The sequence below is a fragment of the Chrysemys picta genome, chromosome 15 (genome assembly GCF_011386835.1).
Source record: "Chrysemys picta bellii isolate R12L10 chromosome 15, ASM1138683v2, whole genome shotgun sequence".
NCBI classification, from domain to species: domain Eukaryota; kingdom Metazoa; phylum Chordata; order Testudines; family Emydidae; genus Chrysemys; species Chrysemys picta.
Genome location: NC_088805.1, coordinates 29786440 through 29799231, shown reverse-complemented (window position 1 = coordinate 29799231; position 12792 = coordinate 29786440). Strand labels below are relative to the sequence as shown.

The following is a 12792-nucleotide window of genomic DNA, read 5'->3' as shown; positions in this document are numbered from 1 at the left end:
CAGTGGGAGGTTCTGCTCGCCTCAGCAGCATTGGGCTCAGGGAAGGGGCTAAGGGGGTTGAATTTGGGGAGGTAATTTGCAACGTTGGGAAGCTGAGAATGCAGCGGCTAGAAACACAGTCCAGACGGGGCCTGGTTCATGGCTGCGTTACTCTGGTTCCCGGCCGGCAGAACGCCATGGCTGTTCGAGCCCACCCAGCTGTGCAATCAGAACTTCTAAGCTGGGTTCTGGAGACAAACCTCCGTGCACAACCCAGAATCCTGCTACTTGCTGTGCGTCCTGGCTCCATCCAGGGATGGGCCCAGGGGGCTAAACATCCCAAGCCCGGTGCTGGTTCTCTCGATGCCATCCCACCCTGGGCATCCCCACAACCATTGCCACATGCAAAGTTCTCTCCGCGGGTCTGATCCAGAGCCCTGGAATTCAGTGGAAAGATTTGCTTTGCCTTCAGTGGGCTTGGGATCAGGTCCTGTATCATCATGTTGTGACTAGGGGCCAGACTGGGGCAGAATAACTCCCAAGACTGTCCAGTGTGCATAGGGAGTGCACCCCTGCTCCCCTCTCCACAGACGTGGCCAAGCTGCACCCACCAAACCTTCTCCTTGCTTCTATGAGGGCAGGAAACATGACTGGGGCTTAGGGTTGCCAGCTGTCCGGTTTTTGATTGGAAAGTCCAGTCGAAAGGGAACCTATACAGTGTCCAGTCAGATGTACTGACCGGACACCGAAAGTCTGGTTACCGCGGGTGGGGGCGCACTGGGTCATCAACCCGTACCAGCCCCTGCTCAGCTGGGACGGCCCCCTACCTGCATCTCGTGGGTAGGCAGGCTGTGTGTCAGGGGCTGCAGCTCCCATCCCAGCCCCGGAGCAGAGGGAGGCCAACCGGCGAGGGGAGGGAGGTGGAGAGGATCGAGTGACGAGGAAGGGTGAGAGGGGAGAGCAGCGAGTGATGGGGAGGAATGGAGAGAAGTGAGCAGGGGCATGGCCTTGGGGAAGAGGCAAATCAGGGGCAGGGCTTCGGGAAGAGGCGGGACCAGGGGAGGTTCTGGCGCTCCTGCTGTGTCCAGTTTTCAGAAATTAGAAAGTTGGCAACCCTACTGGAGCTGCTCCTTATAAGTGGAGGATGTAGGAAGACTCCTTATCCCTCCCCCTACACACACACACACACACACACACGACACACACACAAACCACGGACCAGGCGCAGTGCAACCCTAAATGGTTACCTGCTGTTTGTTTCAATAGAGATGATTCCACTGCTAATGGGGTGACGGGCACTACACTAGATGGGTAGCACAGAGAACTGCAGGCGTTGCCATTTCACAGCCGTTGGCTTCTCTTTCTGAACGGACTTTTCTTCCCTTTGAGGTTTTGGGGACAAGTTCCCCTTTCCATCTGCAGAATCCCAGCCCTGTGCATGGTCATTAGCATCTCGGCTGCTTTCTCTGCCGTTGTTCAGCGCTGGGTTTTCCCCTCTCATTCTCTTTCAGGGATCAGCTTCTGGGGGGGGGGAGGGAGGCAAAGGGCAATTGACTGGCAGGCTCTGCTGCTTGGCTGCTGTGATTTGCGCTGCTCAGGATTGCCAAGAAATGAGATGTCTTCACACACTGCCCGACATGAGCCGCGTAGCTCTGTCCATCTTTTCCCTTGTTCGGAAGTTCTCCTCGCTGTCCTCTCCTCTTCCCTGCTCCTATCAGGTCAGGAATTACCTTGCTCACAGAGTTTAATGACAGAACATTGCCTGGCTCCAAATCACTCAGCGGGTTTTCCTTCCTCTGATTATGTAGCTCAGTGCTTTGCCAGCCAGCTGAAGGTGCACCCTGCAGGCAAAGGGAAAGGGGTCTACCTCCAAGACGCACCACGGAAATAGGTGAGGGTGTGATAATAGTAGGCCTCATTCCACCCCCCCCCTCAAGTGTGCTCGTGTAAACCAGGAGTAGCTCCATTATCGTCCATGGAAGTACTAGTGTACGTGAGAGGAGAATCAGGCTACGGCCTGTGTCCCAGGACGAACCACAGAAACAGGGCCAGTGGCAGGTGGATGCAACGCCTGGGATGTGTAACTCACGATGCAGAACAGGAATAGGCAGGGGACATGAACACAGAGTGGGCAGTCCCAGCTGAGCTACACTTGGTGCAAGAACAGAGAGGCAGCAAAGGCAGCTTCATACATTGTGGCACCTCCCTCTGTCCTTGGCCTGGCCCCCAGCATAAGTTAGATCAGCCTCAAGGCTGCTCTAAATTACACTCAGCTTCAACAGCCCCTATTCTATTATATTCTATATCTAAGCTTGGAAGGATTCAATTTTTATTGGTCAATGTCAGTCAACGCTGATTTTACCAAGCACACGCAAACCGATGCAAAATATCTCCATTGATAATCATCGACATTTACAGAGAGGCAAAGTAAAAAAAAAAATGCTGCTTGAGAACTTTTGAGTTTGATTTAAGGACTTTTACTTGGTATATTTTGACAGGGGATGTTGACAATTTGTGTTTTAATTGTTCTACAGCTTTAACTTTTTCAATTTCCATGTCTGTTGTCATTAAATAATTATTGTCTGACCCACCCCCAATTTCCCGTGAAAATTTAAATAGATCAAAATTGTATGTGCAACTGTTAATATTTAAATGGATAAAAAAGCCTTACAAATAAACATCAATATTATACTTTGAAATTATATTTAAATGGAATCTATAGAGGTTCTTGTACTGCATTCACCTCTGTAGTGTCTGAGAGCCGGCCAGTAGAAAATACCTTGCAGCAGCTGAGACTAGTCAAAGCAGAGAAGTGCTCCAGCGATAGCCCCTTGGGCAGAGGGTAAAGAGGAGGACAATGTCAGGCTGGCTATGTAAATTGGACACAACCTGAGCAAGCCCTACGCTCAGGTATTTCCCAATGGAAAGCCCCTTTGGATTAATGCTGCCGGAATGGTGTGAAGGGGCCAAAGGGCTACACACAATTGAGCTTTGGTTCCTTATTTCAGGCACAACGGGAGGATGGGTGTGAAGACAGGTCCTGTATCCCAAGGTTCGGCATGGGGCACATAGCCAGGTGCTGTCTCTTCCTTGTGGGTTCGCAGATCATGCCACAGCTATACAGGTAGAGCAGGACACTTTCCAGTATTTGCATTCTCTCTCCTCTGTTTCCCCCCATTTTCACCCATTTCTATGGGCAAGCCTGTGGCTACGGGATTCAATTCTGGCTCTGAACAGTAAGTGTGAATTTTGGAGAGTCTAGGGCAAGCCCTTTGCCTGAAGAGGGCACTTCCAGTAGCTGCAGGCTCGAGCTAATTGTGGGTGTTTTGGCTCACCTTATCGTTACTGCTCCCCGCTCTTTACTCTCTCTAGCAGCCTGATAGCACTATCTATCAGGGGACGAATTCTCTTTTTACCTATCAGCTAACAATATCCCAGGTCATTCCGAGCAAAGGCTCCTTGTATTTGCAGAGTGAACAGTTGTTTCAGGGCTAATTCATACAAACCATAAGCTATATAGTATATAATTAGCACAGTCCTTTCAAGGACTTGCCTTACATTAAAAAAAAAAATACAGCAGCCAAGGCCAGGAAGATGGCTCAATCCATCATGTTTAGCACCAGTCAGTTGATTCTCCGCATCCCAGAGTGAGGCAGAATACCTAGCACTTCAAGTGAGAGAGCCGAGACAACCCGGCAGAGATGCTTAGGAAATTAGTGCCAGCAGGCACAGCGAATACTTGGAATCAGATGGTGAGGCTGGGGCGGGTCCCCCACCTACTGTGCACAAGTCCCATCAGCACCACAGAGCTACAGCAGATAAATCACAGAGTGCAGGTGTAACCCTCTGGTGAGCATGTGTCAAAGGACCCCCACCGTGCCGCTCGGCAGAAGAAATGCATCGTTACAGCCCCAATGGCTGCAACAAGCCTGGCTTTTTTAGCTCAGGCTTTTAGCACTGGAGGTTGCCAGTTCAATTCCCGGCCTGTCAGCTAAGATGGCAGCCGTCACACATGCTTGGGCAAAGACGTCTTTGGAACAAAGTCATCAGTGCTAACAACGAAAGACCTCCCCCCACCAACTCCCCCCCACTGATGGCAGCAGGCTTGGCATTAAACCCAGGTTTTACCCCATCAAAGTCAAACGAAGTCTTTGCCTCAGCAAGGACTGAGTAAAAACCCACTCGGGTCTTCGGGATTTGGCCCTGCCTGTTGGTTTCAAATGCTGCGCTGTGCAACTTAAATCTTGCACCTACAAAAAGATCCGTCCATTGGTTTTCGATGTGCATGTAAAAACTACATGATTTCCCTGATGGAAAAGCAGCAATTCTTAAAATTACAGCAAAGTCATCATATTTTTTCATAAGTTTATGCATAAACCACGGCTAACTTTAGAACGGAAGTCTCACTAGTAGAAAAAATGCTCTTACCAGAAGGGCTTGGAAGAAGAAAAACGGGACAAGAGGATAGAATGGTGGTGAATCAAATGAATTTTAAAATACTGAAGAAAGGTCAGATTCTGAACAAGGATATAAATCAGCACCGGCCTATTGACGTTCGTGCAGCTGTGCTGAGCTACATCAACCGAGGATCTGGCCCCGACTGTCGGAAGCAGCTTCCACATCAAGGGCTGAGCTGGCAATACATTGCGAGGAGAAACTGAGGCACCTCTCGGTCTTTGCTTTTTATTTTTATTGGTGCGTTTGATTGTCACCAGATCTGCTGGCTCAGCCTCTCGAGGAGGACGTTGTGCGCTGGGCAAAAGGGTGAAATTAACCTGATTGCTGGGTGACGTTTCCTGTAAGGGGGCATTTGCTTCCTAGTCTTTTTTACCTTGAGTTAACGGATTGCCGCTTAGCTCAGGGCCGTTTGCGCCTTGGTAGAAGCAGCTGTGGACACTCTCCAGACGTTTGTTCCAGGATACAAACGTGTGTGTTTTACACGGGGCTTGGGGAGGGAACAGGGAAAGGCAACGTGCTTGGCGCTCCATCTTGCACGCCGTAGAGAATCACAGAGATGCTCGAGGGCTTAATGCACAAGGAAGGAAGCCCACTCCGTCTTTCACTCTGCAACATGGAGCTCTTCAGAAACGGGGCCTGGAGCCCAGGAGTTTCTAAAGTGTAAGGAAGTCAGGCCCGGAATTCTGTTAGGTGGGGCTTTCTGTTCTCATGCATCCCTACAACAATCTCTAGGCAACAAGATATATCCTGAAGTGTGAGGTCTGATTCCCCCTAGCCTAGCATGCACAAGGACAAATGCTAGCAATGGACATAAAGTTACCTAGGCCTTCTTAAAATACAGCCACAGCATTTGTCTCTGACCTCCTGTGGCTGGAGATGTATTTGCTTTTCTTTGTTCTAAAGGCAAGAAGTGGCTTGGGCAGGTGGAGAAGCTGGAGGCAGCTGGACCAGGCAGATAGGAAAGGTCAGAACTGTTGGACAATGCAAAAGGAAGTGGGAGACACACGGGGCCAGGGAGAGAGAAAGGAGAGCAGGAGCAAATCTGCAGTAGGCAGAGTAATCTCTGTGCTAGCAGCAACATGCACATCCTGTTCTCGCTGCATCATGCAGTGACAATCCAGGGCTTATGATGCTCTTAAAGGAATGTCAGGTTGGTCAAGCCCAACAAAGGAAATTTGCTCCCGGCTACAAGCCATTGTTCGTGAGCAAATATTTCCCCCCTCCAAGACTTTAATTAAATGTTTACATTGGTTTTAAGTTATGATGAGCAGAAAAGCATTAGATACTTTATGTATCTTGTGCATCATCCTGCAAACCCGGATTCATATGAAGAACTTTACTCATGAATGAAGCCAATAGGCTACTCATCTGAGTAAAGTTATGCAGGACTGGGGCCTGGATGATATTGTACAAAGGCAACATGTTCCAGTTGGGCAGGGCACTATCCCTAGTGTGAACAAGGGGACAAGTTTCCAAAGGGATGTTATTCCAACCTCTCATTCTACAGCCAGGGGTTTGGTTCACAATTATTTTTTACAGCCAACTCTGCACATGGAATCCTGTGTGCAAGTGTATTTCGTTAAGTCACTGTAGGCGTCATCAAAGGAAGACAGTTTCTGTCCCAGGCACTAGACACCTTTTATGAAAAGCTACGTGGCACACAGCACATTTGTGAAGGTGGCTGGGTATTGTCACATCTATCCTTACAAACACGGGCATGCTTCAGTGGAAGTGGAGGGGCATTTGATCAAGCCCACAGGCTTGCAGCATTTAATCAAGAAGTCCTAGTTACTCTTCCATCTGTGTAAAGGTTGGTACTTCCAGCTCAGGATTTATATGGGTCATGAATAATGCATTGTGGGGACCATTACACTTGCCTGCACACCTCATAGATTCCAAATAATGAGGCTGCCGAAGGTCTGGGTGTCTCTCTCGGGGTTGCATATCTGCTGCATTAATCACCAAAGAGAAGCCCACGGCGTAGCTTTATGTAGCACCATGGAAAGGGAGGGAGGAACGAGAGCATGAGCTAGTGGCCGTCACAAACACGGGGGAGCTCTGGATTCCACAGGGAAGGTGGGTAGAGTATGACAATCCGGCCATTAAGTGGGTTGCCAGCTGCCATATCCTTTAGGAAATAAAGCTGGATTCTGCAAAGGGGCCTAAAGGCATGAGACGCCCAACTCCTGTTGAGTTCTTGAGCTGGTGCCTAACTCCCTTGGGACCCTTGGAGAACCCCCCCTCAGAAACTCTGCTCCCCACAAGCAGAGCTGTCTCCAAGTTGGAAACAAGGAGGAGGAGGAATTTGTATGATAGTAACATCTAGAGGGCTCAACTGAGCTCCGTGCTTACATATCATGCGAGGGAGTCGCTGCCCCGAAGAGCTTACATCTGAAGAGACAAGACACAGACAAAGAACAGGAGGGGAAAGCGAAGTGAAGCCATTTGCCCAAGGGCCATGCATCCGAGCAAGGAACAGAAGACAGGTGTCCTGACTTCCAGCCCAGTGCCCCTCCACTGGACCACGCTGCCCCCCACAGGAAAAGTGATAATCTGTCAGCGCTGGTCACGCCGGACAATAAAACATGGCCGACTTTGGAGGAGGCCCAGCGTGTAGACGCCTGGGTAGCTCACAGGCAGCATCCGTGCAGGTGCTTCAGTGAAAAGCCAGACTGCTCGGCATGCAAACTAGCATATAACGTAGTGCCTGATGTCTGGGCCACCATCAGACTCCTGACAAATGTCAATCATTCCCCACACTGACTAGGCAACTGGCGAAGGAATAATGGAGTCGGAAGGAGCTTAATGTGGCTCAAGTACACATGGGAGAGCGGCGAGAGGCAATACAGCTCGGAGAACATCTGCACACTGCACCTGCAGCGCCGTTGCTTTCTCTTTTAAGTCGAGCTGTTCAGCAAAACATCCTGTTTGTTTGTTTGCTTTTTAAATATATGCTCTGAGTATAACGTGCCTCAGACACGATGGTGCAGAGAGCTGCAAGCCGTCTAGGAGAGGGACTTAAAGCAGAAGAAGAATCAATACAGATAGCAGACAAGATGTGGGAGCCTTACACCGAGGAGGTTTTCTTTCCCCTACCAAAGGGATTAAACTGAAGTCCTTTCTGTTCTGCTTCTCGATTCTTCACTAAGATCTATAGGGCAGTATTTGTCAAGAAGGCCTTTAATACAGGAGCAGAAGAGATACCATATGTGCATGTAGTCTTGCCTCAGTAATGGCCAATATCCAGAGGACAGCAAAAAAAGAAAGTGTATCTGACGATGTTCAGTGCTGTGTTTGGTTGTTGTTTGGGGGGGGGAGGCAAGGGCGGGCGAATTGCATCCTGGCTTCCACACCCCATCTGCTGTGAAGTGTGCCAGGGATCAAACACACAATCATGGCTGCACGCAGGAGCTGAAAATGTTAAGGGTGGTCTTGAAATTAACCAGACCAGCTTTGACGAACTCCTTCGCCGGGAAGTCCACACACTGACTACCTGCTGTCTATTGAAACCTGTTTCTGCTTGTTTTGAATGTACTGCTCTTTAACGTCAGGCCAGGCTAGAAGGGGCTTTCAGGTTCTCAGCAGATGTCCTTTGTCTGAGTCCATGAAATCTCTCCATGCTACCTTTCAATGGGAGAGGCCAGCACCTCTCACAGTTACCCACGCTTTTTGTGTTTCCCTTTTCTTTCCTCTAGAGAGTTGTTGATTTGCATTTGAAACCTGTTCATGAATCAAATAACAGTGCAAGCAGCTGCTATTGGCAAAAATAGAAAGATGTGCCTACAGATGTATTTTATTTGGCAGTGAGGTCAACACAAACCTCATCCCACTATAAAAGTGCACAAGGGATAGCTTTCTCCTTTGTCTGGTGCATGTCGGTGTGGAGAAAGGGACCGGGTTGTCAGACTGAAGTCCTCTGTTTATTCACCAAAAAGGTACATCAACAAAGCAAGCTTTTCCCCGTGCTGTCCTCCTAATATACTGATTCCTGGCCCTGGGGAAAGGGTGGATTTCAGTCTGAATGGCCCATTCAAGTCCTTGACTTCTCTGTGGGCCTATTTTGTACCAAATGAGGGGGTAATTTTTGTGGTCATCTGCCTATAAGGAACTTAATGGACATAATACAACTCCTTTCCCCTGGGTCAGAAAACAGACTGGATAATAGCTTCTGATCATTACAGACCACGGTCACATTCAAACCTGCAATGTGGAAGTTAGACTTCTTATGCCAATACAGATCCACGGAGCCAGGAAGTCACCCAGAACGTACAGATCCGCTGAGCCAGGAAGTCACCCAGAACATACTATCTTTTAAAAAACAATAAGGCAGCTAGCATGCCATGTGTCTTTCTTTCTGTCATGCATTTTTATGCAGCTGAAGAACTGAGCGGGAGTTAATTTCGGTTCCGTCCATAGGAAATTATAGTTACAATACCAGTAAGTTGGGGGGAAAGTCTGCAAAGCAGGGACAAAACCGACACTGAGCTAATTTTAACAGGCAGAAAATGAGGCTGCAGCACTGGGACAATTACCATTTGGTTTGAAGCTCAGCAGAGACCTTGGTGCCTTCGCCTCGTCTGTCTGGCAGCCATGAGTGCTGCATGCTGAACCCATCACGATACAGTTTCATTGCAGACCCAATGCTGCATTCCGCCAACTCCGAGCATCTCAGTGTGAGCCGCTTGTTCACGGCAGCGTGTCATGGGGAAAGCTGCTTGAAATGGCGGATGGGACAATACGCAGTTCCCTAACACAGTCATTGCAGACTCAGGGAGCTCACATAGAGTTGCTAGAGCTGGGTCATAGATTGGTGTATCCTCAACGATCTGCCAGAAGTGTATTTTCTGTCGCTACGCCATCTCTCCTGTCGAAAGGCAGAGTGAAATAGGACGGCACTATCACAGCATGACCTCTGCCTTCTGAGATGAACAGCCGTGCTCCCACGCACATAGACAGGGCCCTGGGTGTAATGAACACTAAATTCCGTCTGGATACAGACTGCATTCGGGGAGCATCTCCTGCTTCCGGTATTGTTGGAACGGTTGAAAACTGCTTGGGGAAAGCATTGCTTTGAGTCGCTGTAGAAGTGATAGAGTCAATCTTCTATTAGGCCTGAACTGGCTGTGGGGAAATCTGTAAGAGACTTGGCACCTGCAAACACTTACTTCAAAGAAATGATCTTTTAGCTCTCTCTTTTTATTTTATTGATGTATTTCACAAAACCTTTACTTTCCCAAGGCTGGCGAATCAATATATTTCATGGAAATGTACCAATTGTCCCAGATCTTTGTCTAATAATAACGGATGGATTCACATATTTTAAATTAAGTTGAAAGAGAAACCTTTATTTGAAAGGAACAAAAAGTTTTAATGGCCAAAATGTAAATTTGTCTGTCACTTTAATGGAGGTGGAGGTCCTGAGATGGTGTAGATAGAAAACCACATTTCATGTCCAAAGCATGATATAGGGGAGAAAATAGGCTGCAATACGGCAGACAGTTTTAACGGTGAGAGTAATGAACCATTGGAACAATTTACCAAGGGTCGTGGTGGATTCTCCATCACTGGCCATTTTTAAATCAAGACTGGATGTTCTTCTAAAAGATCTACTCTGGGAATTATTTTGGGCAGTTCTCTGGTCTGTGTTACACAGAAGATCAGATGGGATGATCACAACGGTCCCTTCTGGCCTTGGAAATCTACAAATCTTGCACTCAATCATGTAAATTGCCAGTAGGATCAGAATCAGGCCAGCCTAGGTGATGGAGTGATATCTGCAAAATCGCACTTGCATCAGAACTGCTATGGCGATGCCAGGAAGGCCCCAGTATCAGGGGATCGTGCAGGTGCCTTAAAGTAACCTTTCTGCTCTGTTCCTGAGATGCAGCTATTTCTCCTTGACCGCAGGTCAGCATCTGGTCCTGCGTGTCTCTAAGGTGAGTTACACCGCAGGTTGCAATTCAAACATGCCTTAGAAAGCTTTTCAAAGAAGGGTTCTCACCCCCAACATTTTTTATATTTAAAAGACACAGTATCCTACAAGAATGGACCCTACAGCTTGTGATGTTGTTACCATAGTGGTCTGAGTCATGACCGTACAGCACTAAAGTATTTTTTTTCTATCCCCAGACAAAGATGAGATTAAGATAGTGTGAAAAGGTTAAAAGTATGTATCCGTAAAGTCAGCGTGAACATGTGCCAAGGATGTTGAAATAGTCTCAAAACGAAGTATTACAAACTCAGGACATTTAGAGTGCAAGAAATCCAAGCATGTAAGGAAAACCCAGTTAAAGCACCCAAACAACCTTAACTCTGCCCCATAATGAGGCCATGTGGGGAGAAACAGCATGAAAAAAAATCTAGTGTGCCTTTAAAAATCTGGAACCACATATACTAAAATGCCTTTATCATCACTGTGTGGTTACTGCATTGGGTCAGTACAGGGCAGAGTTAAGATTGTTCTAGGACAAAGAACAGTACTTGTGGAACGTGTCAGTAGGTGGGGATAGAGTTGAATACATAATTCATAAGAAATGGTTTATTAGACAAATTTAGCCTTTTTCAAAGTGATCTGCAAGCAAATAAGAATTGCCTTAAACATATTCATTATTGGAAATGATCTAACATTTTGAAAACTCTGTGGATTGATTATGAACAGGCTTCTGATGGTATTCAATATGCACCCTATAAGCTAGTCATGTTGGCTAGTCATGATTGGTCAGATAAGTCAAGTCACATATATTGCTTATGGTCCCTGATTGGATGCTTCTTGGTTGTGACAGGTGTATTTTTTCTGTTCCCTGATTGGATGAGCTGTGTGCTAACATGCACACCTGAGAAATTAGGTTTCCAGGAACAGCCACGCATGGAAACTTGACACCTGTTTCCCGCACGCATTCATGCCTGCAAAACTCGGTCTCTCCGTTGTTAGTGGGACTGGGAAAGAGTACGCAGAACAGGGCGAACGGGGCTGGGGTGGATTCATTTAAACATTCAGAGGAATAGTCAGGGAAAATATACTGCACTATTCAGCCAGCTCTAATTATGAATGAGAATATTGTTGAAGACTAGGGAAGCTCTGGTACTCAGGTAATACATTGTGCACCAGTTACCCGAGCCAGTCAAAATTAAAGCAGGCAGGTACCCATGCTAGAAGCTTTGTCTGGGGTATTGTATCACCACTAATAAGTGTGGCCGACATAATTCTCATTGCCTTCGACTTTTCTTTTCTAATCAGAGACAAAATACATGCTCTGCTGAAAAGCTACATTGCAGATGAGAGTCACGTGACATGTTTGTTCAGCGAACTGAACCTACAGTCATTTCTTGGGCCGATTTTTTTTTTTAAAGGAAGAAAAAAGCAATTTCCCAAGTGCTGGGTGGGTAGTCAGCTATTTGGTAATCTGTTAATGTAACGTTTATTAATCTGTTTTGACGGGCGATGTGCAGTTTACTGATTAGGACAGGAGTCGCCCGAGGCACACAACTCTGAACGTATCTCCGATTTGCTCTTGAATGTGCAGAAGTCAAATGGTTTCTTTAAAACACGTTCCTGAATCCTACAGGGGTCAAGTCCCTTTTATCTCTGGATTTGTTTAGTTACCCCTTATTTCACGGCAACGGCGTCAGAGCCCCGTCTTGGGCCTAGACCTAGAGCAAACCTGTTAGCTTCAGGTGAGCAGGGGCCCTAGTTGTCCATCAGCAGGGATGTGGCCACAAGCACTGGGATTCAAAGACACACAGACAAATACCATTTACGTTCAGTGTCTCCTTTCAAGTGGAGCCCTTGACCTTGCTTATAGCCTAGACTCAACCTCCTCCTAACTATGGATTCCCAGCTGTAGCTTTGACATGGGAATCCTGCTGTGGTGAGATCATCCCAAGTCCAGGCCGGTCGTTAGAACCTATTTGGAATTACTCTGGATTTGTTCCTGTGACACTGAGATGAGAATCTGGCCAAGTAATGATAGTATTCATGTATTTATTGGCTGCCAGGGATAATCGGGATGATTTACAGGGCAAATTACAAGTCAAGAAGCCTATGTCTGATCTCGGACTGGTTTTAAACCAGTGCTGTCTTCACTGGAGTTACTCTGAATTAACTGATCCAAATCTAGCCCCACTCCTGAGGCGCTTGAAGCATAGTGTCACAGACAACAGACCCATCAGACTAGAGCCTCAGAGGGTGCAAATTAGTGTAACTCAGCTGAAGTTAATGGCCTGGATCTGGCCCGGAGAATGTGGAGCCAACTGGGGGCAAATCACAGAAGGGGACCCAGTTCTTTTTATACATTTTTCCCCAATGGGAGCAGTGGAGGCACACACCCTAAGTAGTCTGAAGATGGAGCCTGATAC

The 12792-nt window shown here is 47.5% G+C and overlaps 1 protein-coding gene across 1 annotated transcript in view; it reads right to left on the bottom strand.

The window, feature by feature from the left end:
• The window catches only part of WSCD2 (WSC domain containing 2), a 139223-nt gene that overhangs the window by 56359 nt on the left and 70072 nt on the right, over positions 1–12792 (bottom strand). The gene's annotated exons all lie outside the window — the stretch shown is intronic.